The 27,927-nt window shown below is 46.5% G+C and overlaps 1 long non-coding RNA gene across 1 annotated transcript in view; it reads left to right on the top strand.

The window, feature by feature from the left end:
• The window catches only part of LOC134935053 (uncharacterized), a 44,550-nt gene extending 18,583 nt beyond the window's left edge, over positions 1–25,967 (top strand). The window contains exon 3 of the long non-coding RNA XR_010179867.1: positions 25,177–25,967. This is a non-coding gene — a long non-coding RNA (uncharacterized LOC134935053). The remainder of the gene's footprint in view (positions 1–25,176) is intronic.
• Positions 25,968–27,927: the final 1,960 nt, after the last annotated feature.

The following is a 27,927-nucleotide window of genomic DNA, read 5'->3' as shown; positions in this document are numbered from 1 at the left end:
GTTTTTTTCCACTTTAATTTCGAGTGTGACTCCAAATCCAGACCTCCATGGGTTAATAAATTTGATTTCCATTGATAATTGTTGTGTGATTATGTTGTCTGCACATTCAACTATGTAAAGAACAAAGTATTTAATAAGAATATTAATCATATTATATCATACCAATTATATCGGCGAGAGGCTCGTTATTTCAGCCGGTAGCAATCTTTTTAGATGAGATATTTCAGCCTTATATACAACGCATGCCTAGGTATCTATTGGATATGAGTACATTATTGAGACGCATTGAAAACTTATCCACTCTGCCGACTAATACATTGCTCTGCACAATAGATGTGCAGAGCATATATATGTCTATACCCCATGAGGGAGGCCTGGCAGCAGTGGAGAAGTTTTTAAATGCACAAAATGATTATGATGGACCAGACATTTCGTTATGTTTGAAATTATTGGAAATGACGCTGTGTAAAAATTACTTTCTATATGACGGCAGATTTTATTTACAGTGTCAGGGGTGTGCGATGGGGTCCAGTGTGGCCCCGTCGTACTCAAACATATATATGTTTGGAGTTGAGGAGGAATTGTTTTTTGTTGACACAGAGATATCACGAGATATAATTTTTTTCTGCAGATATATAGATGATTTGCTAGTGATCTGGCAGGGCACTGAGGAGTCTTTTGTTTCCATTATAGAGGCACACAATAATAGGGAACACCCTATTAAACTTACGTACTCAATGTCTGCTGAAACGATTCAGTTTTTAGATGTGCAATTGACCATCTCTGGGGGGAGAATATCTACATCATTGTTTTCAAAAGCTACAGACAGGAATAACCTACTACACTTTAAAAGCTGTCACCCTTTACCCCTTAAGCGGGGCCTTCCCTATTCTCAATTTTTGAGGGCCAAGCGCATTACATCAGACCCTAAGTTAGCAGTAGAACAAATAGAGGATATGGCAAAAAAAATTCTGGCGAGAGGGTACCATCCTGCTTTGTTACAGAAAGCCAAAACTAAAGCTTTGGCTTTAGATAGACAACAACTACTATATCCGCAAAAAAATTAAACCATGTATTCCATGGGTACAAGAATTTAATTCTGTCAGTAATTCAATTAACGGTTCAGTTAAAAGACATTGGGACCTTATACAATCAGATCCGGATTTAAAATTGACCAATACTAGAATTATGTCTAGTTATAAAAGAACTAGAAATCTACGGGATATATTAGTCAGAACAGACATCTTTGACCCTAAGCCACAATCTGTGTTTTATGGCATGAGACTAGGGTGCTATAAATGCACATGCACCACCTGCCAGTTTCTAATACCAGGAGACAAATTCCAACACCCTCACACTGGGAAAACGTACCAAATCCAACATCGACTCACATGTGGGTCGCGCTTTGTAGTATATCAATTGATTTGCCCCTGTGGGCTGTCATACATTGGAAAGACAGAGATAACTTTCAAAGAACGTATGACAGCCCACAGGTCGGCTATTAAGGCGGCTATCCACACTGGTAAGAGCGATCAACCCGTCGCACGTCACTTTTGTGTGGCCCGCCATTCGTTGACATCTGTAAGATACAGAATGATAGATCACATTGTGCCATCATTAAGAGGTGGCAACCGGGGGTTAAAATTGTTGCAGAGAGAGGCGCAGTGGATCCAATGCCTGGACACTGTGTCACCCCGGGGTCTAAATGAGAATTTGAGTTTGAGTTATTTTAGATAATATATTGCTGTCATTATGTGGCCCTAGTTAGGTCTCTATTTGTATATATAGGAAGATGAGCTAGAAGCATTTATAACAACTGATTAGCAGGTCTAATGTTATATGCTGTATGCATTTTTTTTTAGAAGGTTATGCATTCAGTGACAGTGTTTATGGTTGCTATGGTGACTGGGAAGCACATGGATGACGTCATCATTGACGGACACGCCGCCGGGCGGGTGATTGTCCCGCTTCCGGAGAGACGGTGTTTCACACCTGGTGAGGTCTCTATTTATGTGAGTATTGTGTTACATTGATTGTAAGCCTGAGGACAATGTGAATAACATTGAAACGTTGCTGTATCACTGCTGTCTGTCGTTATTTATAAGTCGCCTGGAGTGCTGTGCCTTTGGAGAAGTATATATATATATATATATATATATACACATAGATACATATACATGTATATACATATTACAGTGACAGTGATGTACCTTATCATCCAAAAGCACTCACAGTCTATAGAGAGTGGAATTGGGGCCGCGGGCGGCTGCTGTCTTTGATAGTCTCTTGCATGGGCGGGCAGCATGGCTCCTCAGCAGTGACAGGGACAGATGGAGGGAAGGATCGGCACGCGGCATACTGCATATTGATGCCACGCCGCCGGCAACGCAACAAGGTCACGGACCAGATCATGTGACGGGGTAATGCAGGGGGTCCGGCATGGGCAGAAGAGTTTTATTGCACCGATGCTTTCTGTGTAGTTTGCGGGCATCTGACGCACACAGTCTTAATAGCGTTATTATGTTATGTTATGCGGCCCCAGTTTTTGCGGTAAATTCTCGGGGCCCGGTATGGGTGTCCCCTTTGACTCCCCCTGTCGCCGGGCCTGCCACCAGGGCCTCCAAAGCTCCACCCCCATACAGCCCGAGGCCACGCCCCCTTGCCAATCCAAAATAATTGCAGCAGCTTACCATTCCTGCAGCAGCTTCCCAACAAGAAAACGCCTCATGAAAGATGGGAAGGGTCTGGGCAGGAGGCTGCTGTCTTAGGAGAGCTGGGTCCCTGGATATCAGAGCTGAGGGAGCATGCAAAATCCGGTGAGTCACAGCTCACACCAGACCTAGAGGTCTCCTCTCCTCCTCAGTGGTGTCTGTGTCAGTAAGTTTTGTGTTGTGTGTGTGTATCAGCAAGTAGTGTCTGTGTCAGTAAGTTTTGTGTTGTGTGTGTAGTGTCCGTCAGTAAGTGGTGTCTATGTCAGTAAGTTTTGTGTGTGTGTGTGTGTCAGCAAGTAGTCTGTATCAGTAAGTTTTGTGTTGTGTGTCTAGTGTCCGTCAGTAAGTGGTGTCTGTGTCAGTAAGTTTTGTGTTGTCTGTGTGTGTGTGTGTGTGTGTGTCAGCAAGTATTGTCTGTCAGTAAGTGGTGTCTGTGTCAGTAAGTTTTGTGTTGTGTGTGTGTGTGTGTGTGTGTGTGTCAGCAAGTAGTGTCTGTCAGTAAGTGGTGTCTGTGTCAGTAAATTTTGTGTTGCATGTGTAGTGTCTGCAGTAAGTGGTGTCTGCATCAGTAAGTTTTGTGTTGTGTGTAGTGTCTGACAGTAAGTGATGTCTGTGTCAGCAAGTTTTGTGTTGTGTGTGTGTATCAGCAAGTAGTGTCTGTGTCAGTAAGTTTTGTCTTGTGTGTGTAGTGTCCGTCAGTAAGTGTTGTCTGTGTCAGCAAGTTTTGTGTTGTGTGTGTATCAGCAAGTAGTGTCTGTGTCAGTAAGTTTTGTTTTTGTGTGTAGTGTCCGTCAGTAAGTGGTGTCTGTGTCAGTAAGTTTTGTGTTGTGTGTATGTGTGTCAGCAAGTAGTGTCTGTCAGTAAGTGGTGTCTGTGTCAGTAAGTTTTGTGTGTGTGTGTGTGTGTGTGTGTCAGCAAGTAGTGTCTGTCAGTAAGTGGTGTCTGTCAGTAAGTTTTGTGTTGTGTGTGTAGTGTCCGTCAGTAAGTGATGTCTGTGTCAGTAAGTTTTGTGTTGTATGTGTGTCAGCAAGTAGTGTCTGTCAGTAAGTGGTGTCTGTGTCAGTAAAGTTTGTGTTGTGTCTGTAGTGTCTGTCAGTAAGTGGTGTCTGTGTTAGTAAGTTTTGTGTTGTGTGTGTGTCTCAGCAAGTAGTGTCTGTCAGTAAGTGGTGTCTGTGTCAGTAAGTTTTGTGTTTTGTGTATGTTTGTGTGTCAGTAAGTAGTGTCTGTGGGTAAGTGGTGTCTGTGTCAGTAAGTTTTGTGTGTGCGTATGTGTCAGTAGTGTCAGTAAGTTTTGTGTTGTGCTGTGTGTCAGTAAGTGGTGTCTGTGTCACTAAGTTTTGTGTTGTATGTGTAGTGTCTGTCAGTAAGTGGTGTCTGTTTCAGTAAGTGTTGTGTGTGTCAGTAAGTAGTGTCTGCGTCAGTAAGTTTCTCTGTGTTGTACGTGTGTGTCAGTAAGTAATGTCTATCAGTAAATGGTGTCTGAGGCTGTTAGTTTATCTGTGTTAGTAAGCGGTATCTGTGTCATGTGTGTGTCAGTAAGGGGTCTCAGTAAGTTGTATCTGTGTCAGTAAGGGGTGTGTGTTAGTGAGTATGTATGTGCCAATAAGTGGTATCTGTCAGTCAGTAGTGTCTTTGTCAGTAAGGGGTGTCGCAGTAAGTGTGTCAGTAAAGGGTGTCGCAGTAAGCGGTGTGTTTCAGTAAGGCATGTCTGTCAGTAAGTTTGTATGTTCCAATAAGTGACATCTGTGTCAGTAAGGGATGTCTGTGTTAGTAAGTGGTATCTGTCAGTAAATGTGTTTTGTATCAGTAAGGAATGTCTATGTATGTAAGTGTGTGTGTGTCAGTAAGTGTGTATCAGTGTGTTTGTGTCAGTAAGTGGAATAGTGTGTCAGTAAGTGGTATCTGTAAGTAAGGTAAGGGGTGTCTATAAGTCTGTCTGTCAGTAAAAGGTGTCTGTGTCTGTAAGGGCTATCTGTGTCTATAAGAGATGTCTGTATAGGTAAGTGGTGTATGTGTCAGTAAGTGGTATCTGTCAGTAAGGGGTGTCTGTTGGTGTGCGGTGTCTGTCTGCAAGTGTGCCTGTGTCAGTAAGATATGTCTGTGTCAGTAAATGGTGTCTGTGTCAGTGGCGGAAGTCTGGGAGGCAATGGAGTCGGATGCCGCCGGGCTTCAGCAATGAAGGGGGCACCTTCTCGATTGCCTCCGACAGTGTGGTTGTCCGGCTGTGGCTCCCGTCTCCCGAATGACACCCCAGCTCCAGCCCCCTGAGAAGTGCGGCTGCCCGGCTCCAGGATGATGATACCGCGTTTCTTCAGCACCCACCCCCGATAGCGCAGCTACCCAGCTCCGGCCTCAGCCTGATGACATCACGGCTTGCCGGCTCCCGACCCACAGTGCAGCTACCCGGCTCCAGCTCCTGCACCACCACAGCACAGCTTCAGCTCCTGCCGCACAATGCCGCTGCCCATCTGCTGCATGCTGACACTGAGGCAGGTGAGAAGAGGTGTCTGATGGAGGAAAGTGTCAGGGTGGGGGACAGTGTGTGTATGTGTGTATTTGTATAGATGTGTATGTGACTGTGAGTATGTAGATATGTGGCTATGTGCGTGTATATATATGACTATGTGTGTATAAGTGGTATAATGTGTGTGTGTATATGCTGTGTGTATATGTGGTTGGGTGTATAATTGTATATATGTGAGTGTGTGTATATGTGGCTGTGAGTGTATACCTGAACTGGGCTGCAGGGGGGGCAATATAAACTTTTTCGCCTCCGGGCATCTGATAATAACTTACGCCCCTGGTCTGTGTTAATAAGTATCTGTATCAGTAACTGTGTCCCATGAGCCCTCAGTTCCCTGATTGCTCTGTTTTGCCCCTATCTCTGCTCCCCTTTCCCTATCTCCTCTATATTGCCCCCCATCTTTTCTAATCTTTCCACACCTGCTCTGTTTTGCCCCATCCTTTCTCCCCTTTCCACCTTCTTTGCATGTTGATACAGCTCTCTGTATCATATGGAGGTCACTGCGATTCTATCCGTATTAAATGCTGGTTACTGAGATGCTCTCTGTATCATATGGTGGTCACTGATGCTCTGTATTATATGGTGGTCACTAATGCTCTGTATTATATGGTGGTCACTGATGCTCTGTATTATATGGTGGTCACTAATGCTCTGTATTATATGGTGGTCACTGATGCTCTGTATTATATGGTGGTCACTAATGCTCTGTATTATATGGTGGTCATTAATGCTCTGTATTATATGGTGGTCACTAATGCTCTGTATTATATGGTGGTCACTAATGCTCTGTATTATATGGTGGTCACTGATGCTCTGTATTATATGGTGGTCACAAACTTTGTCTTATATAGCGCCACTATTAAATGGTTTCAGGTAGGCAATAGCTTTGACCTCCATCGAGATAGCCACACACCCTATTTAGACCACACCCACACCACACTGATCACCCCCCCACATCACTAATCACACCACCGCAGCGCTTGTCACACCTCCTGCTGAGGCACACAATAGGCCCTTCCTAAATTTCAGCTCCAGGCCCATGTAGACCTTAATCTGGCACTGGCCATAACTAAGCTTTGCCCAACCTAATGTGGCGATTCCTTGGGGCAGAATTTCTGTGCTGCACAGATTCTCACTAATGTACCATTAACAATCTGTACATACTTTAAACTTCCATTTGCCAAACATTTTGGCTGAAGTGAACATGTTCCATTTAATTTAATTCTATTCTTTTTTAATTTGCATTTATGAAAATGTCACCAGCTGTATCTATTTTATTTTCTATCTTTGTTATCCCATTTTAATCTGCATTTCTGAAAATGGTCCCAGATGTATTTGTTTTTTAATTTCTTATTCAATTCTAATCTTTTAACCATTGTATCCATGTACAACAAACCTTTTCCATCAGGTCTGCACTTTCCAGTGGCGTAACTATAGAGAGTGCAGATGATGCAGCTGCCATGGGACCTGGCTGCTTGGGGGGTTTGAAGGTGCAGTATAAAATCCTCTGCACCGTTCTGAATATATATATATATATATATATATATATATATATATCTTTATTTATTTGTAGTTCTCCACTGCGCCAGGTTCGGGGTCCAGCGGTCTACTTACTGGTGAGAGGGGAGGTAGGGGAGAGGTGTCAGAGTTGTCCTTAATATATTCAGCCTGTTGGAGAGAAAGACTCGAAGGATGATGATGACTCCGGAAGGCGGAAGCAGCGGCGTGACTGATGGATTGGGCTCTCTGAAGTTTCCAGTGGTGTGCTACAGTGCTGCTGACGGTGAGCGCACTTCCACCCGTATCATAGCTACACAGTTTGGGCGCGGGTGAGCATCCCCCCTCCCAAACCCATCATAACCAACTTAAGTGCAGAGCACGTACAACTCAGGCTGGGCAGTGGGAAGAGAGAGATTATGGAGGTCCCAGCCCAGGAGGAAATTGTGTGATAAACTATCAGGGGTATTCTACTGTCAGGGCATTATCTACACAGGGGGAGGGAAGGGCGTGCTGCATATTCTCAGTGAGCATCAGCCTGGAGTAGAAGACACCGTTATGTCCTGAGGGGCAGGGTGACGGGACCCAGCGACTACAGGACAGGGGGCAAAGTGATTGGGCACAGTCAGTGGCATACTGCCCTCCACTGTTAGGCCCCAGTACCCTCTCTGCTGTTCTGACCCCATCACCTCAAACCCACTCCCTGTCGCTCTTGCGGAGAGCAAGGCGGCCCTTTCAAAATCTTGATATGGGGCCCGCAATGGTCTAGTTATGCCCCTGGCACTTTTTCTGTAGTTATTATTCACACTGGTTTACTGGACAGCTTTGCCCATTCCTATAGTATATCTATACACAGTATACAGTAGATCCAGTACTAATGACAATTATGCCTCTATCACAAGGCACATCCGGGTGCTGACTCTGGCAGATGAAAGAACAGATCCTGACCCTTCCCTTCCTCAAAATGCCATAATTGTTGACCGTGTCCATTTGAAGCAGCCAAAAGAGCAATAACTGAACTAGAGGAATTAAGGGCTCAGTGCTAAATGCATAAAAACATAAAACAGTAATCCTTACAGAGACACAGCTAAGCTCTAAGATTGGGCATGTATCTATTGCCATTTATGGATATTCAGTATTTTATTGAAGTTAGGGCTGAGAGAGGGATAGGCTTATTCTGTGTAGAGGACACCATGGAAGTATTCCCTGTACTTTTAAAAAAACATTAGTAAACTATGGCTTCACCCAGTGGCGGAACTTGCGGCGGTACAACCAGTGCATTGCACTGGGGCCCCGCCGCACTGAAGGGGCCTACAACCGTCGGCATTACAGTGAGTCACTCTGACTCATTGTATACCACAGCCGCTGCCACCAGCACTGCACCAGCTGCCAGTGCCCCTCCTGTTTTTCCTTTTAACAATAACGCTTCGGCAGTACGGCTGGAGAGGGAGAAGGGGTCCTGGCTGGAGATGGAGGAGGGCCGTTCCTCCCTCTCCTCCACTCTTGCACGCCTCCTCCTCCCAGACACCGTGCTGCTGCTGATGACAAATGCTGAGTGCCCGTCCAATGGGGAAGGAGGAGACACTATCTCAGCTCCTCCCCACCCCAGTCTCCGTCCTGTGTCTCCGGCAGCGGTGTGTCTGGCAAATGAAGCGCCGGTTCGTGAGCCAATCAGAGCTCGCGGACCGGCAGCCAATCAGGAGCCATAGCTGCTGGTCCGCGAGCTCTGCTTGGCTCACGAATCGGTGCATCATTTGACAGCAATGCCGGAGGCACAGGACGGACACAGGAGAGGCGTGCGCTGTGCCCTCCTACCGAGACTCACACACAGCAGCGCAGCAGTGAGCGGGGGAGCGTGTGTAGCTGGCACTGGGGGTCATATGTGGCATTGGGGGCACACCCCTAGCAACAAGCATTACCCCATGGTAACAACCACGACACCCAGCTCACCAATTCATTATTGTTAGCATCTACCAATCACCAATCCTCTCTGCAGTCCTTAGTATTTTATATTATACACTTTCTGGGAAACATTGTTGACCTGATTCTTAGTCTGAAGCAAATCTAAAAGTTGAGGCATCCCGCTATTGCCACACCATACATATGCACCTTGATAGTGGATGGTTTGCTCCATACATGGCTGCTCCTTTCTGTCTATGAAATGGGAGGTGTCTGGGTGGCAACTGGGCAGTTATAACATGGAACAGAGTAGCCTAGTGGCAGTGCTGTGAGAATGTAGCCGACTACAGTGCTTGTTTGAGACGTGCAATGTAGATGGAACGTCTGTGTCAGGTGAGTCATTTGCAGGGACGTGCAGTGAGCTAAATGGCACAGGTGGCACTATCTGGCCCTAGAGCCAGATTTACACACAATGGGGACAATTTACTAAGATTCGTATTTTCCCGTTTGAGGTCAAAGTTCAATCACGAATGACATCGCAAGTCTAAATTTGCAACTTTTTGAATTTATTACGGCTAATTTACTAAGCTGTCGTATTCTGCATTTTCCGTTTTACCGATGTCGATGTCATTCGTTTTTTTTGGCAGTGTTTTACGTGAGTGACTTGTAAAACACTGCCGACTTTAATACAATGAATCTCGGCCGGATCTGAGAGATCCGTGCTGGGCTTCATTGTGCACTTTTTTTAAAATAAAAATCAGTGTTAAATTAAAAAAAAAAATGCGTGGGGTCCCCCCTCCTAAGCAAAACCAGCCTCGGGCTCTTTGAGCCGGCCCTGGTTGCAAAAATATGGGGGGGGAAATTATAGAGGTTCCCCCATATTTCAACAACCAGCACTGGGCTCTGCACCTGGTCCTGGTTCCAAAAATACGGGGGACAAAAAGCGTAGGGGTCCCCCGTATTTCTGAAACCAGCACCGGGCTCCACTAGCCAGATACATAATGCCACAGCCGGGGGACACTTTTATATAGCTCCCGGCGGCCCTGGCATTACATAACCAACTAGTCACCCCTGGCCGGGGTACCCTGGAGGAGTGGGGACCCATTCAATCAAGGGGTCCCCCCCCTCCAGCCACCCAAGGACCAGGGGTGAAGCTCGAGGCTGTCCCCCCCATCCATGGGCTGCGGATGGGAGGCTGATAGCCATTGTGTAAAAAAATTAATATTGTTTTTAGTAGCAGTACTACAAGTCCCAGCAAGCCTCCCCCGCAAGCTGGTACTTGGAGAACCACAAGTACCAGCATGCGGAGGAAAACCGGGCCCGCTGGTACCTGTAGTACTACTACTAAAAAAATACCCCAATAAAAACATAAGACACACACCTTGAAAGTATAACTTTAATGCATACATACACACCTCCATATACACATACTTACCTTATGTTCACACGAGGGTCGGTCCTCTTCTCCATGTAGAATCCATGGTGTACCTGTTGAAAAAATTATACTCACAAAATCCAGTGTAGAAGCCTCTTCTTCTTTTAATCCATTTGTAATCCAGGTACTTGTCAAAATAAAAAAACGGACACCTGACCTCGCACTGAAAGGGGCCCCATGTTTTCACATGGGACCCCTTTCCCCGAATGCCAGGAACCCCCTCTGACTTATGTCTAAGTGGGTTCCATCAGCCAATCAGGGAACGCCACGTTGTGGCATCCTCCTGATCGGCTGTGTGCTCCTGTACTGTCTGACAGGCGGCACACGGCAGTGTTACAATGTAGCGCCTATGCGCTCCATTATAACCAATGGTGGGAACTTTGTGGTCAGCGGGTGACCGAAAGTAACCTCACCGCTGACCACAAAGTTCCCACCATTGGTTACAATGGAGCGCATAGGCGCTACATTGTAACACTGCCGTGTGCCGCCTGTCATACACTACAGGAGCACACAGCCAATCAGGAGGGTGCCACAACGTGGCGCTCCCTGATTGGCTGATGGAACCCACTTAGACATAAGTCAGAGGGGATTTCTGGCATTCGGGGAAAGGGGTCCCATGTGAAAACATGGGGCCCCTTTCAGTGCGAGGTCGGGTGTCCGTTTTTTTATTTTGACAAGTACCTGGATTACAAATGGATTAAAAGAAGAAGAGGCTTCTACACTGGAGTATGTGAGTATCATTTTTCCACAGGTACACCATGGATTCTACATGGAGAAGTGGACCGATCCTCGTGTGAACATAAGATAAGTATGTGTATATGGAGGTGTGTATGTATGCATTAAAGTTATACTTTCAAGGTGTGTGTCTTATGTTTTTATTGGGGTATTTTTTTAGTAGTAGTACTACAGGTACCAGCGGGCCCGGTTTTCCTCCGCATGCTGGTACTTGTGGTTCTCCAAGTACCAGCTTGCGGGGGAGGCTTGCTGGGACTTGTAGTACTGCTACTAAAAACAATATTCATTTTTTTACACAATGGCTATCAGCCTCCCATCCGCAGCCCATGGATGGGGGGGACAGCCTCGGGCTTCACCCCTGGTCCTTGGGTGGCTGGAGGGGGGGGACCCCTTGATTGAAGGGGTCCCCACTCCTCCAGGGTACCCCGGCCAGGGGTGACTAGTTGGTTATGTAATGCCAGGGCCGCCGGGAGCTATATAAAAGTGTCCCCCGGCTGTGGCATTATGCTAGTGGAGCCCGGTGCTGGTTTCAGAAATACGGGGGACCCCTACGCTTTTTCCCCCCCGTATTTTGGAACCAGGACCAGGCGCAGAGCCCGGTGCTGGTTGTTGAAATATGGGGGAACCTCTATCATTTTTTTCCCATATTTTTGCAACCAGGACCAGCTCAAAGAGCCCGAGGCTGGTTTTGCTTAGGAGGGGGGACCCCACGCAATTTTTTTTCTAAAAATGAACACTTTCCCATCCCCTTCCCACTGATGAACATGCACGGATCTCATGGATCCCTGCATGCCTATCCAAACACGGATAAAAAAGCAGGTCTGGTTTTTTTTAGCACTTTTTTACGAATTGTATTTCTGCACGGCAGTGTTTGGCTATTGTCGGCAGTGTTTGTGATTTGCACTTTTTTAGTAAATTCACGATTTCTACCAAATTGCAGGCGTATTTGACCGATGGTGTATTGATTCGTGATTTTTTCATAGGACTTCCAAAATATTACGAATGCCCTCATCACTGCCGAGATTTTTGCTTAGTAAATTACCGAAATGACACTTTGAAGAAAAAACGGCATCTCTGTCAAAATCGGGACCTTAGTAAATAAATATACCCCAATGTATGAGTCAAAGGGTACATCTGTGCATTATACACAGGCTCAGCAGTATAAACTCCTGGAAATTTGGTGAGTTTTGATCAGAGATGTGCGAAAAGGTTGGGCCCATAGACTTTTTACTCCAGAGTTTTGGCTATAAAAATTATTAGAATAATACAAAGGAGATATTTCTAACATATTCTTTGTATTTATCATATACTTTATACAGTCAATACTCCGGTACAAATGTTAATATGGCAGGAAAGGCTCTGCCTCACCTGCCTCACCCCACCGCACGTCACTGGTCATTTGCACAGTATGGGTGCAAGTGCCAATACTCAGGACTGATGCTGCTGGAAAATAGCGGGCGGAGCAATGCATAGGCATGAAGACAAAAACAGTGATTTCTTTGTCCTATACGACCAATTGCAGTTCACTCCTAGGGGTAAATTTACTAATGTTCGGGTTTATAGAAGTGGAGATGTTGCCCATAGCAACCAATTAGATTCTAGCTATCATACAATAGTGAATAGGTTCTCAAACTCAGTCCTCAGGACCCCAAACAGTGCACGTTTTCCAGGTAACCCAGCAGGTGCACAGGTGTATTTATTATTTACTGATACATTTTATATGGTCCACAGGTGGAGTACATTATTTCACTTGTGATCGTGTGAGGAGACCTGCAAAACATGCACCGTGAGGGGTCCTGAGGACAGAGTTTGAGCACCTGTGCAATACTGCATTGGTTCTCAAACTCGGTCTACATTACCGCAAACAGATCATGTTTTCCATGTCTCCTCACAGAATCACAAGTAAAATAATTGGCACCACCTGTGGATCTTTTAAATGTCAGAGAGAGGGGGGAGGGGGTGCTTTTCCCCCCCCCGCTGGTATCCCCCCAAATGTGTCCGTGAGTAATTAATAACCTGTGCACTTGCTGAATGACTTGGAAAATGTGAACTGCTTGGGGTCTTTTTACTAAGCTTTGGACGTAGTTAAAGTGGATTGTGATAAAGTTCAAACCAATTAGCTCCTGACTGCCATGCCAGAGCCTGTGTTTGAAAAATGACAGTTATGAGCTGATTGGCTGGTACTTTATCTCCATCCACCCATCCACTATAACTCTGTCCAAGGCTTAGTAAATAGAATTACTCCAGTAGTGTATTGTGTATGGTGCCAGGCTTAGTGCTCTGCTGCTCCACCTCCAGTCCATCCCACCTCTCCTTGTAGTAATCCACAGCACAACTGGAGTTATAGAATGGAGGCAGAGACGGGTGATGGGCAGAAGTATGTCTTTCAAACTTTGTTGAAGAATTGAGTAAATCAAGGTAATGAGGGGGTATCTGGATTGGCCTATAAACGCATAAGGGGACTCTGAGGACTGAGGCATATAAAGGGGCATGACTGAGGAGGAGCCGAGCATTTAAAGGGGCATGACTGAGGGGACTCTGAGGCTGGCATATAAAAGGGCATGACTTGGGGGGCTCTGTGTGGCATATTGCCAACTGGCAGCATTACTATGTGGCATACTATCAATTGGCACAATACTGTATGGCATATGAATTGGGGGCACTACTGTATGGCATGTGTGACATATAAAAATAAAAAATAAAAATATCAAATCATTCAAAATACATTCAAGATATTTGTAGTTTTACGTGTCTTATAATAAGATTTATTCTGCATAGAATTCTTACCTACTTGCTAATGTGACCTCTGTCCAAAATCATTTTCTTAATCCAGCACTCCAAGAAAAAGGTTTGAACACCCCTGCTATAGATACAAATCCTTTGAAACCAACATGGCCAGAAATTGCACTGCTGATGCTAATTACTATTGTAATCTATGAGGATGTAGATTATAGTGCAGCCCACCCCTTCCCCTAATTCACTTAAGCAATATTGGTACATTTTACAACTACATCTGCTATTTTGTTTTGCTGTGTAACTTCTAAAGCCACTGTTGTGAAATGTGTTACATCTGTACCCCACTGTCCCGTTACCTATGCCAACCGGAAGCATCCAGCACCAAATCAGCACCTCCAGTTCCACAATATTTGGTTCAAGACAATATGGGGGAGCCTGCCTTCTAGGCTGACTCATTAGTGCCCTCCTGGGGGGTGGTTTAGGAACCAGATTCTGCCACTGTCCTCCTGGATACCTGTGGTAAATGGCTCACCCAAATCTGGTGATAAGAGACATTCACAATGGGAACCGACTTTGTGCCCATTATGAGGGGCATAATCATGAGAGTTAGTGATGAGTTGTGGTCTCCAAAGCAGAGGCCACAGTCAAGTGTGACGCCAAGGCAGCGAGTATTGGATTCTCAGGAAATAGTGAGGGAATTATGCTGAGGGAGATGGGAAGGGAGGTGGTGACTCTAGGAAGAGGGAAGATGATGAGCTCTGTTTCGGACATGTTGAGCTTTAGGTAGCATTGGTTACAGCCATGTATGTTGCCAGGGTTGGACTGTCCCACAGGGGTGCAGGGGAAACCCACCGTTGGGCCCCACTGCCCGTGGGCCCTCCTCCCCCTCTAGGGATCAGGTTCCAAAGTAACTTTATACATACAGTATGTTACTGCACAGGACTAGTGTGTATTTTCTACAGTGCCTTGCTGTTATTAATATGTTATATCTTTAAACATACACTAGCAGTGTATATATATTTATCAACAGGCCAAGACTATGCACTCTGTAATAGTCAAATCTCTGTGGTGGCTGGCCACACCCCCACTGGAGCTTGGCTGCACTCTTAGGCATGGGCCCCTACCACGGCATTTCCCGGTGGGCCGTTCATGTCCCAGTCCGACACTGTGTCGATTCATAAAAGTAGATTCTCTCAGGCATACTGTATAACAGAAGCAAGTGTGGTGCTCACAGCATGGGGTGTACTACGAATGCCCGGCCCTTTGGATCCCAGCGCCCGGCATGCCGGTGCCGGGATCCCGACCGCCGGAATACCGGCAGCGGGGCGAGTGCAAAAGACACCCTTGAGTGCTCGCCACGCTGAGGGCACAGTGGCGCGCTACCCCCAAGAGGGAGATTAGGTCATACCTCCCGACATGACCCTATCCAGGAGGGACAGAATACTCTGCTCCTGGACTTCCCTCTTAATGTATGATTGCCAGCGGGTGGTCTTCAGTTTGCCGGCTGTCTGGATCCCGACGCACAGTGTTCCAGCGCCGGAATCCCGACAGCTGGCATACCGACACTTTTTCTCCCTCTTGGGGGTCCACGACCCCCCTGGAGGGAGGATAAATAGCGTGGCGCGTAGCAAGGGGCTCATTTGCACTCGCCACGCTGTCGGTATGACGGCAGTCGGGCTCCCTGAGCCGGTATGCTGGTCGCCGGCATACCATACTACACCCATTGCCAGCACCTGTGCTGAAACACCTTTCTTATCCATTATCCTATTCAACACAGGTGCAGACAATCATAAATTAAGCAAAAAGTCCAGAAGCAGAGCATTGTGTCCCTCCTGGAGAGGGTCATGTTGAGAGGTATGGATTAGGTGTCGGTATACCGGCAGTCAGTATAGCATACTTGCCTACCTGACCCTCCCCATGAGGGAGAAAATGCTCTGTTCCTGGACTTTCCTGGTAATGTATGATTGCCATCACCTGGGGTGAAACCCCTTTCTTATCAATTAACTAGCTCACCACAGGTGATGGCAATCATACATAACCAGGAAAGTCCAGCCGCCAGGAACAGAGCATTTTCTCCCTCATGGAGAGGGTCAGGTAGGCAAGTATGCAGTATGGCGAGTGCCTCCCTACAGCATGAACAGGGTATAATTCCAAACTCAGTAAATCCAGTCCAGGAAGAGAAACATAAACAGGAACAGGCCAAGGTCAGGGAATGGATTGGACATTGTCAGCTCAAACAAGCCAGGTATATGGATGGGAAGGCAGGATCCCAAATAGCTGGAATCACTAACTGCAGGACAAGTAATAGAAACCAGACCAGGAACCAGCTCAAGAGCAGCACAACTAATGATCTGACCCTGATGACTGGAGGGTTTTAAAAACCAAACACAGGTGCAGCTCATTACTGGCTGAGACTGAGATTAAGTTTAACTATTCCATTACTGGAATGGTTTCAGTCCAACTCACAATAGCTGCTATAGAGTGAGTACAGTATAAAACTGCACCAAGACACCAGACAGGAAATGGGATGATAAGCAGTGATGGCTGCATTCCCTGGGCTGCAACTCCGACCACACAGTGCAGGGGGGTGAGCTAAGCACACATAAACATACATGTTATGCTGTTGTATGTAAGGGATCAGTATGGGAAGCTGGCAGGCGGGATCCCGACGTCGGTATTTTGAACCCGACCGCGAAGAAGCCGACGGGTAAGAAGTGCTATATCCTCTCCCCTGTCCCCCTAACCCTCCCTACCCACTGCCTAACCCTAACTTCCTCCCGTCAGTGCCTAACCCTAACCTTCCCCCCACGTCAGTGCCTAATCCTAACCTCCCGTCCCCGCTGCCTAAACCTTACCCTCCAGGTCCGCAGCCTAACCCTCGGAGGTGGAGAGCCTAACCCTAACCAAACGTCTCTGCACCCTAACCCCCCTCCCCCCCCTCCACATCCTAACCCTCCCTGGGCACTGCCTAACCCAAACCCTCCCCCTAGCAGCCTAAACCTAACCTTCCCCTCCCCCCCTGCGGCTTACCTCCCAGCGGTGCGGTATAAGGACGTTAGGCATCACAGCTGACGGGATTCCGACGCTGGGATGTCTACCTATTAGGGATACCGGTGTCGGCATTCCGAATAGTGTTGGATTTCCAGCGTTGGTAATCTGACTGCCGGGATCCCGACAGGCGTGACCCTGAATGTATCCTGTATGTAATATATGTGCTGGCTGGTAATCGTTGGAGTTGGCAGCGTTGTGTGCATCACAGTCGCCGTACAGCCAGCGGGGTTTGGCATTAGGCTTCATCTCCTCCTAAGCCTGCCCCAAGACCCTTGTGAAACTAGCCAATGGGAGTCTGGGGGCAGGCGTATAGTGGAAGGAGAAGAGAAGCCTAATGCTGAGTCAAGATAAACACAGAGCTGCCAATCCCCTGGGGGAACCAACCAGCACATATAATACATACAGCATAACATGTATGTTTACATGTGCAAGTGCCCCCCCCCCCCCCCCCCCCCCACACTCCCACACCTCGCACTATGTGGTCAGCGCACGGCAGCTGCTGCTGGTGATAAGTAGTACTGCAAGCAGAAAAGAGTAGTGACCTATAGAGTAGATTGGTTAGATGAGTGCATGTTTCAAGAAGATAGAAATGTGGCAGCAGCGAGAGACAGTTTGAAGAGATGTAATAGATCTGTCAGATGATGATCTAGACCAGTGGTTCTCAAACTCGGTCCTCAGGACCCCACACAGTGCATGTTTTGCAGGTAACCCAGCAAGTGCACAGGTGTATTCATTATTCACTGACACATTTTAAAAGGTCCACAGGTGGAGCAAATTATTTCACTTGTGATTCTGTGAGGAGACCAGCAAAACATGCACCGTGTGGGGTCCTGAGGACCGAGTTTCAGAACCTGTGATCTAGACCACAGGTTCTCAAACTCGGTCACGGTGCATGTTTTGCAGGTCTCCTCACAGAATCACAAGTGACATAATTAGCTCCACCTGTGGACCTTTTAAAATGTGTCAGTGAGTAATTAATACACCTGTACACCTGCTGGGTTACCTGCAAAACCAGTGGCGGATCTTGCCACGGGCAAGCAGGACTTTTGCCCGGGGCGCCGCCTTCCGGAGGGCGCTGGCGCCATCCGGAGGGCGCCGCACCGTGGCAAGATCCGCCACTGCTGCCCGCTGTGTCCCTGTCCGCCTCCGCTGCCGTCCCGATCCCCGTCCCCGTCCGCCTCCTGAAGGGAACTAGACGCTATGCGTCTAGTTTCCCTTCCTGGAGAGTAACTTTGCTGAGCGGTGCGCGATGACGTCATCGCGCACCGCACAGCAAAGGTCCTCTCTACGAAGGGAACTAGACTCATAGCGTCTAGTTTCCCTTCGTGGAGAGGACCTTTTGCTGTGCGGTGCGCGATGACGTCATCGCGCACCGCTCAGCATTCAAGCGGCGCTTTTAATGTACAGGGGGCGTAATTGACCACGCCCCCTGTATTAGGCCACGCCCCATTTCCTGCCCGGGGCGCAGAGCGCCCTTGAACCGGCCCTGTGCAAAACATGCACTGTGTGGGGTCCTGAGGACCGAGTTTGAGAACCACTGATCTAGACTGACTGGGGTAAATTTACTAAAGCTACTACAAGTGGTGATGTTGCCCATAGCAACCAATCAGATTCTATAATTTCTCTACTGCATCCTAGAAATGACAGACAGAATCTACTATGGGCAACATCACCACTTTTACATTTTTAGAAGCTTTAGTAAATATACCTGTAAATGTGTAACAACAAACTGAGGTCGACACTTGCAGCATCAGTGTAATACAGGTCTTTATACAGCATGAGCCAGACACCAAGTGGAAGTAACAAACAGTAGACAAACAGGAAGTGAGTCACCTCGGCATGACATCATCTCCCATGATGCACAGCATGTATTTACAATACCTCACTGTGTTTAGAATAGATTGCAGGCATTAAGTACAGTTTGACTATTTATCCTTCAAAGGATTCCTGGGCAAAAGACCCAAATACCTAAATAGATTTCTTACCCATGCCATTTGTAGCAGTGATCACCTAGGTCAGGTGTTCTCAACCATGGTTCTCAAGGTACACTAACAGTCCAGGGTTTTAAGGATAGCCATACTTGAGCACAGGTGACATACAGTAATTAACACCTCAGTTAGTTTGATTAAACCATCTATGCCCAAGCATGGAAGTCACTAAAACCTTGACTGTTAGTTTTGCTAAACGAAGTTGGGAAATACTGACCTAGGCTTTACCTCTAGAACAGAGGTTATCAACTCCAACCCTCAAGTACTCCCAACAGTGTCATGTTATGTCAGATTAACTCACCCAAGGACAGACTGGGGCCGTTTTTCGGTCCTGGCATGTGTATGCATGTGAAAAAGGGCGTGTGCACCGTGAAAGGGGTGCGTGGACACTGCTCGTGGAACGTGCAGAGAGTCGGGGGGGGGGGGGCATACTCACAGCATACCCCCACATTTCTTAGAGATGGGCACTTAGGGCGGCGGGGTGGGGATGGAACACACAAACCAGAGAGCTGGAGAACTCAGCCTTCACAGCTCTCTGTATGACCAACCCAGCCCATCGGCCCTTCTATCATTTGCCAGAAGTGCTAGATGGGCAGTCCAACCCTGAACTCACCTGTTAAAGACATCCACAAAACATGACCTGTTGGGAGTACTTGAGAACTGGAGTTGTGAACCCCTGCTCTAGAGTTTCAATAAAGTATTGTCCACTGTTTTCCACAGAATTTAACATTTCTGAAACAACTTGCCCAAAGTCTCCTAAAATTGCCAACTAATCTTTTAAAACATCTATCCTTTGGTTTAATAAGCATAAACATGGAAAACAGTGGTGACTCTCATTGTGCCTAATGCTCTGTTACAATCTCACAATTTTTTTATTTTTAGAAAATAGAATTGTATCTACACATGCAGATGAGTGGGTGGCAACCGGTCATTCACACGTTGAATTACTGTGGGCATGTCATGGGTGTGAAGGCACAATTGCAGTTTATTAAGAGTTATGTATTTGCAGGGGATGTAGTTGGGATCCCAACAGACGGAATCCTGAATGTAAAGTGTAGCGGGGAGGTTAGGGTTAGGCTGCGGCGGGAGGGTTAGGGTTAGGCTGCTGGGAGTATGATTAGGGTTAGGCTGCGGGGGGGGAGGGAAGGTTAATGTTAGGATGTGGGAAGGTAAGGTTAGGGTAAAGCTGTGAGGAGAGTGGGTTAGGGTTAGGCTGTGGCGAGGGAGGGTTAGGGGGAGGGTTAGGATTAGGGATACTTACCACCACCACTGCCCCTGTCGGGAATTCAAGCAGTCGGGATGCCCGGGTCGGTATTCTGACTGCCAGCATCCCGTACCCAACCCGTTTGAGAGATCTATCCAATTTCAGATGGATCTCATGCACCAAGGACAGATCTGATACAAATGTGGTGTGATATTGATGAGGGCTACGTTCACAAGCGGATGGATGGGGAGGTGCAGTCACATAGATGCAACCAATTCTGAATATAGGCTGAGATCTGTGTTTATTTCTGAATATGGAAAGTGCCCGCATTTGCAGATGCTTTACGTGCAGCTCTGAATCAGGAGTCATGGTATTTTTCCTAGCAAAATAGTCTTAATCACAATCTGTTGGAAATTCCTGCTGCCTCTCCCAAAATATGAATTTAGTCTACCAGCAGAGCAGAATCCCACAGCAGCACAGAGGGGTAATGTGACACTGGGGCAAAAAGAGTCACACATTCACCTTGTACGTAAATCGATGCTAATGTGTAAGATAGCATGCTGCAAATGTAAAGTCTCCAATTTCTACCAAATCCTTTTCCCCTAATGAATTATTCAGCAATGTGCTTAGTAGGGTTTTTATAAGTGAAGAGAATATGGGTTACTTTGCTCCCAAGCTGGAACCTATTAAAAGGCTTACGTCACTGACTAAAGTCTACGGAAGTGTTCGGAGAAGCTGGAGGACTGCCATTTGAATCCGCCTGTTCAAGCGTAACTTTAACACAAATGAATTACAATGTCTTCCTGGGATCAATCAGTGCATGTGTTATAAATAAAGTTTCTCAAGCTTGATTAAATAGAAAATAGTGAGCTATGTAGGTTACATGAAATCTAAGGGATGATATGCATTAAGCCGTTTTTAAACCTCTGTAGATTATAAACACTGCTGCCGGGATGCGGTCAGGATGCCGGTACCGAAATCCCAACACAAGACCAAAATCCCGGCACCGTAACTCGGACAACACTTGGATCATTTCCACAGGAATCATGACCTTATGTAATTATGCTGGGGCCTACTAGACTGTAGATGGGGTGGGGGGGGTGGGGGGAGGTTTAGGCTGCAGGGGGAGGGTTAGGGTTAGGCTGCAGGGAGGGGAGGTTAGGGTTAGACACCCCTAGGGAGGGTTAGACTGCGGGGTAGGGGCGGTATGGTTTAGGCTGCAGAGGGAGGGTTAGAGTTAGGCTGCGGTGGTAGGGGATGGTTAGGGTTGGGCTGCGGGAAGGGAGGGTTGGGGGGTAAGGATGGAGGGTAAACATACTTACTCGACCGTTGTCGGGATTCTGTGCATCGGGATGCCGGTGTCGGTCATATGACCCTCAGCATCCCATCCACCGGCATATCGTACGTAGCAGTCTCTACAACCCAGGGGCTTTTGCTGATCTAAAGAGCATAGGCTAATTAACAAGATTAATATTCCTGGAATGGCAAGTTCTCCATCCCAGTGGTCCCAGAATAATGGACAAAAGTTACTTCTCTTATGGTATTTGTTGTTAATCAAGCTAACTGAGGCAAGTATTGTGTAACAAAGGTACATAATAAAGAAAAACATATAACAGAGTGTAACACCATAATCATAACATAATAATAAAGCTCAATACATTTTGCTGTGTGTAACATAAGATGGTTAAGCAGTGGCTGGGGTGATAAACCCTTTTGGTAATGAGCTACTGTAAATATGCCCACGAAAGCATGTAGAGTAAAGTTCACAGGAACTGCAGGACAGAGGTAGATCATAAATAAAATAAGATATAATATAAATGATGGAGATGAGAAACAAGCATCCAAAGCCTAAAAGGTGCATACACACTTGCCGAGAAAATAAGTGACATCACTCATTTTCACCCTTTCTGGGTGACGTCACTCATTTGCACCCTTCCTGGGCGACGTCGCTCATTTTCACCCTTCCTGGGCGACGTCACTAATTTTCTCGGCAATTGAGTATGCCACCAGCAACGATCGATGTGCGGCCCCGCGGGCCATTAACGAACCTCGCTGTCGGCCGTGCAGGCAGCTCAATCTGGACTGTCGTCCAAGAGCTGCCTGCACATCCCGGCCGCTGCGTGATGTCACTGAGCGATATGAACGTCATATCGCTCAGTGAGTATGCCGGGCCACCGATCACCCTGCCCGGGAGGGGTACATTCGGCAACATCGCTAATAGAGCACGTCGCCTAATGTGTACCCACCTTACAGTCAAGGGGGGCTCCAGATCCACCCTTTTCTCCTGAGTCAGTAAAAGGAATGGAGAGTGATACAGCACTTATAGCATTCCTGTTACCAACTCAGATGAAAAGGGTGGATCTGGAGCCGAAGGTTTTTAACCTGTGTTGAGCAATATTTGGCCAACTTGTGGCTAATATATTTGGTTCCCAAGTGGTATTTTGACAAAGTCATATGACATTGCTGGAGAAGCAGAGCCTGGCGGCCACATTTCCAGTTCTAACTTTGGACCTTGGCAACCCTGGGCTCTTCTGGATGGCTCAGACATGAGTTGGGCCATGATTTATGGAGACGTGTTGGCATTGTCATCACCTGTCACTCAACCGCATGCCACTTCACTGTCCCGCCTGCACAGTGCTTGCTGCTCAGTCTCTCTGCAGTGATGTAAGGGTCTAGTAACTTAGCCTTGGAGAGAGATAAAGCACCGGCCAATCAGCTCCTAGCTTCCATGTTACATGCTGTGTTTAAAGAATGACAGGATCTGCTTGGTTGCACTGGCGTATCTATAATGGGTGCAAGATGTTCAGGCACATGGGCCCCTGGGTCCAGGGAGCCCCCACACCGCACACCCTGCACCCATTTACTTATACTTACCAATCTGCCAGTCTGGCGCAGGCTGCATAGCTGAAGAAATCACTGGGAAAATGGCCACAGCAACCATTTTCCGGTGATTCGTTAAAATAGAAATAGAGATGTCCCTAGGAACACAGCGTGGGTGCCATGTTCCCAGAGATCTGTGCATGCGCAGTAGACTCTGGCACAATGCCAGTACCACCAGTGGCTGAGGGACATGAAGGGACTGGGAGTTCCTCTATCTTCTCTGCTACCTTAGAGGCCTATTTATCACCATCCGCAATAAAATCGCCCAAACTCGCACTGCGATAATTGACTACATCGCAGGGATGGATCACGTATTGCATGCAGCAAGCACTGTCTCTGTGATGACACTCCGCAGCATCATTGGGGTACCACTGCCGCCCAGCAAACCCCCCCTCCCCCATCGCGACTACCCCCCATCGCCGCGGACCCTTCTACCCCAGGGGAATATACTTACCAGTCCAGGGAGCCGGTCCACGCTGCTCCTGCTGGGCTGCCGGGCGCCAGATCCCATGTGCTGCGGTGACCCCCGATGCTGTGAAGTGCACTGCCGCTTTGCAGCGTCACTTTACTTCACCAGGGTCACATCGCAGCACAGCAGACATCGGCTCCTAGGGCTGGTAAGTATGGGTGATTTTTAAAAACATTTTTTTCTTTTTCTTTTTACACTGTGATCTGCTTATGTGTCCATAGGACACACAGAGCTGGTCTCACTGCCGGGTCCCCGCTCAGCTTTCTCTGCCAGTGAATTAAATGGTTTCATGAAAACTGCTCAAAGTGCCTTTTAATACATTGGAGTGATACTAAAATAATGTGAAAAGGGTGTGAAAACACCCCTTTTCACATTATTTTAGTAAATAGGGCCCCTTAATTTTTGTGAGGGGCTGTGGCAATATCAATGTGTTTGTGTTTTTTTTTTTTTTTTTTTTGGGGGGGGGGGTTCTGAGGGTGCTAATGTATTTTATTTTTTTTCTTTGGGGGGAATATTTGTTATTTTCCACTATGTATTATATGTTATATTTGGAAAATAAGAACAAACCTGATGGTGTGCCTTGTGCTGCGATTTGACAAAAGGTTGAAAATCACTTATTCAGAAGATTGCACGCTGATATGTAAGTACAGCTGCGTGTTGGGCCTCCTTAAGATTTCCCCCTGTCTTCACAACCGAGGTGCCCTGTTAGATCAAAGTGGGTCTACTCTATGGGGGTCATTCCGAGTTGATCGCTCGCTAGCAGTTTTTAGCAGCCGTGCAAACGCTATGCCGCCGCCCACTGGGAGTATATTTTAGCTTAGCAGAAGTGCGAATGCCTGTGCAGCCGAGCTCTGCAAAAAAAGTTTGTGCAGTTTCTGAGTACCTCTGAACCTACTCAGCGCTTGCGATGACTTCAGCCTATTCGTGTCCGGATTTGACGTCCTACACCCGCCTAGCGAACACCCAGCCACGCCTGCGTTTTTTCAGACACGCCTGCGTTTTTGCAAACACTCCCTGAAAACAGTCAGTTGACACCCAGAAACGCCCCCTTCCTGTCAATCTTCTTGCGGCCGTCAATGCGACTGAAAATTCACTACAACCTGTACACAACCACAATGGACTTTGAACCCGTACAACATGCGTGTGCATTGCGACCCATACGCATGCGCAGAAATGCTGATTTTTAGCCTGATCGCTGAGCTGCGAACAACGGTAGCTAGCGATCAACTCGGAATGACCCATTTCGGTAATTCATACTGCCACTTCTCCTTCTGCATCCGTGGTAACATGATCAAATTCCATTCGCTTACATGCTCCATGCTGTCACTACTAAATGATCATTTCAGTCACTTGCTTTTGGTCAGTTATCGAGAGTCCCCCATACATGCTTCCGAAAAGACTTAACCTATGGGCCCTACACACTGGCCGATTACACTGAAAGATATGAATGATCTCGTTCATTAATGAACAAGATATCATTCATATCTTTCAGTGTGTATGCACCAACGATGATTAATGCACGGCCCCGCGCTCATTCATCGCTGATGCCAGCTCATTTATGCCTGCAAGCCAATATGGACAATATCGTCCATATTAGCATGCAGGGCTATGTGGCCGGGTGACGGGGGAGTGAAGAAACTTCACTCCCCCACCACCACCACCACCCCACCCGCGCGCCGCTGGGTCGGCCGTTGCCCGTATCGGCCGTCAGGCACCTCGGCCAGTGTGTAGGGCTCTTTAGAGGTTGACATTTTTCTGGGATGAATCAATTCTCATCCTACCAGTTTATTAGAACATCGTGGATGTTTAGTAACATTGTAAACACTGACATTTTCTGTTTGTTAATAAACAACTTATAATGTTACATAACATCTGAGTATTTGGTGTGATTACCCTGCTACATTGCTGGGACAAGGAGAGGTCAGGACAATGTAGGAGCTGTAGAACAATATGTGAAAACTGCTTAGAATCCTCGTTCCCCACAGGCTGCAAGCCCACATGTGCATGTCACATACTGTATGTCTAGTGTTCTCTCTTTGTATTCCAGGGCTTTGGTAGAAGAGTGAGAAACTGGTTTGAGACCATCATTCAGATGCCAACTGCTGGTGACCCTGGAGAAGTCGCCATCACTCTGTGTCCTAGCAGTTACAACGTATCCTAAGCTCGGTTGTATGTACGACGTCTGAATAATCCTGAACAGCACTGAGCCATACTTCAAATGTTACAACAATGAGGTTATAGTTATATGTAAATGACTTTATTACAATACACAAAGGAGATCCTTTATTAAAATGGAACTATGATCAGAAATGGGCTGTAACCTTTTGCATCCAGTTAGATTTTAGCTGTCTTTTGTCTATTGCAGTGTAGAAAATGAAAGGAAACATCTGATTGGCTTGTATGGATTACAGCAAATTTCTGCACATTCAACAAATAAGGAAAATAGTAGACTTAAAGGCTTCACGTAAAATGTTCAATGTCTTGCCACCTGCCTCTTGTGGGTCTATATAGCATGCATGAAATAGTCAGAGTCCTTGCTCTCTGTGCACGGCTGTCCTGCTGTGGTTCCTGGCTCTTATTTCTTATATTATTGTGCTGCACTTACCCTGATCCATCTCTCCAAGCATAAGTGGTCACACAAATTGAAAATACATTCAAATCTAAATTGTGAAGCAAGTTATAAGCATACATTGTATCTTTATGACATGCAAGTACACTTAACCAGACTTATAGAGAGAAAGAGAGAGAGAGAGAGAGAGAGAGAGAGAGAGAGATCAAACAAACAAACAAGACAGCACTCAGGAAACAAATCTTTAGCAGCCAAAAATAGAATACAAAAACACTCACACTGATGTTTCTCCAATAAACATCCCCCTCTAAACTTGAGTGCTGGTTCTTTTACTTTCTTTTTTTTTTACAAAAGTGTGTGTGTGTGTGTGTGTGTGTGTGTGTGTGTGTGTGTGTGTGTGTGTGTGTATATATATATATATATATATATATATATAGAGTTGGAGGTTGCAGAATTCCTAGGCTACAGATAGAGGGTATGATTCAGAGAGGTACACAAATGCAGATGCAGCTGCAGATTAGTATGCCAGGCTGTGCGGAAATATGCCAAGGTTGCAGCCGCCGGGATTTGTAATCAGATGCCCACATGAGTCATCTCTGATACGCCGCTTGGGTGCAAAGATGCACATCGGTTAGATATTGACCTTCTGATTAACCCTATGGGAGCAACTTTTGATTGCATACAGCTGTTGCAGGCAGTTACATGCCCCAAAATAGTTGCAACGCACCTGTGTTTTATTAGCCACCCACCCGTTCCCAACCCCAAACAGTGCCTGGCTGACAATCACTTTGCAAATGAATCCACACTGCGACCATCATTGCAAAACCATCGCAGCGAATGGGCAGGCAACTCCGACACGTGCACAGTGACAACACAAATGCCCCGCTGTGTACACTGCAATATTGCGTCCTTCTCTGACTCAGGTCCAGAGCTGGGACAGTGGTCACTTCTCTCGTTCCCTATGGTGTCAATGGGGTATTGCTGGCAACACTTACGGAACAGCAAAGGCCATTAGTGAAATGAATCACAATAGCTAGTTGTGGAAGGACACTTATCTCTATTGTACACATACATCTGTTCAGCTGTGTTTCTATTGGACTTTTCCCAACAGGTTCTAATCTACCACAATGGACAACATTATAGATGGCCTCTTATCTACTAATTGCTTTTGTTTCAGAACCAACTATTGCAATTATGTGCAATCAGATCAATGTACAATTGTAACATGCATTATTATCTGACCTTTGTAATAAGATTGTGCTATACATCAAAAAACAAACATTACAGTTTTGATCTGACAGATCAGATAGACATTGTAGTGTGTGCACAATGTAAGGCAGCTGTAGGATCGGGTTTAGTATCAAATACCTACAATCAAAATCCCGACGGTCAAAATCCCGACAAATATTTAACGACGGTCAAAATCCTGACATGGTCAAAATAATGACAAGGTCAAAATACCGACATTTATAATGTCGACAAGTCAAAAAGTCGTCACAAAATTTTCATTGGGTTTTTGGGGTGTTTGTTGACATAGGTCTACATTTATTATTTATTAGCAGTTTCTTATATAGCGCAGCATATTCCGTTTCGCTTTACAATTAGAACAACAATTATAGAACAAAACTGGGCAAAGACAGACAGACAGACAGACAGACAGAGGTAGGAAGGCCCTGCTCGCAAGCTTACAATCTATAGGGAAATAGGCATTGATACACAAGGATAGATGCTACCTGTTACATAATGGTTCCCCAGGTTGCTAGGTTCTTAATGGGTTGTATATGATATGATAACCCAGCAATGTTGGAAGACAAAATGTGAGTTTATGTGGACTGTACAGAGGGGATGTAACTTGATAGGGAAGCTGTGAAGGTTATGTGTGTGGGTCTGAAATTTGGTAGGCTTGTCTGAAGAGATGAGTTTTCAGAGAACGTTTAAAGGTTTGGAGACTAGAGGAGAGTCTTATTGTGCGTGGGAGTGCATTCCACAGAGTGGGTGAAGCCCGGGTAAAGTCCTGTACTTTTGAGTGGGAACAGGTAATACATGTGGATGAGAAACGCAGATCTTGTGCAGAGCGGAGAGGTCTGGTAGGGAGATATTTTGAGATGAGTGAGGAGATGTATGATGGTGCAGTTTGGTTAATAGCCTTGTATGTAAGTAAAAGTATTTTATATTTGACACGGTAGAATACCGGTAACCAATGGAGGGACTGACAGAGCGGATCAGCAG

The sequence above is a fragment of the Pseudophryne corroboree genome, chromosome 6 (assembly GCF_028390025.1).
Source record: "Pseudophryne corroboree isolate aPseCor3 chromosome 6, aPseCor3.hap2, whole genome shotgun sequence".
NCBI classification, from domain to species: Eukaryota; Metazoa; Chordata; class Amphibia; order Anura; family Myobatrachidae; genus Pseudophryne; species Pseudophryne corroboree.
The sequence above is the reverse complement of the archived record's forward strand: the minus strand, read 5'-3'. Positions and strand labels throughout refer to the sequence as shown.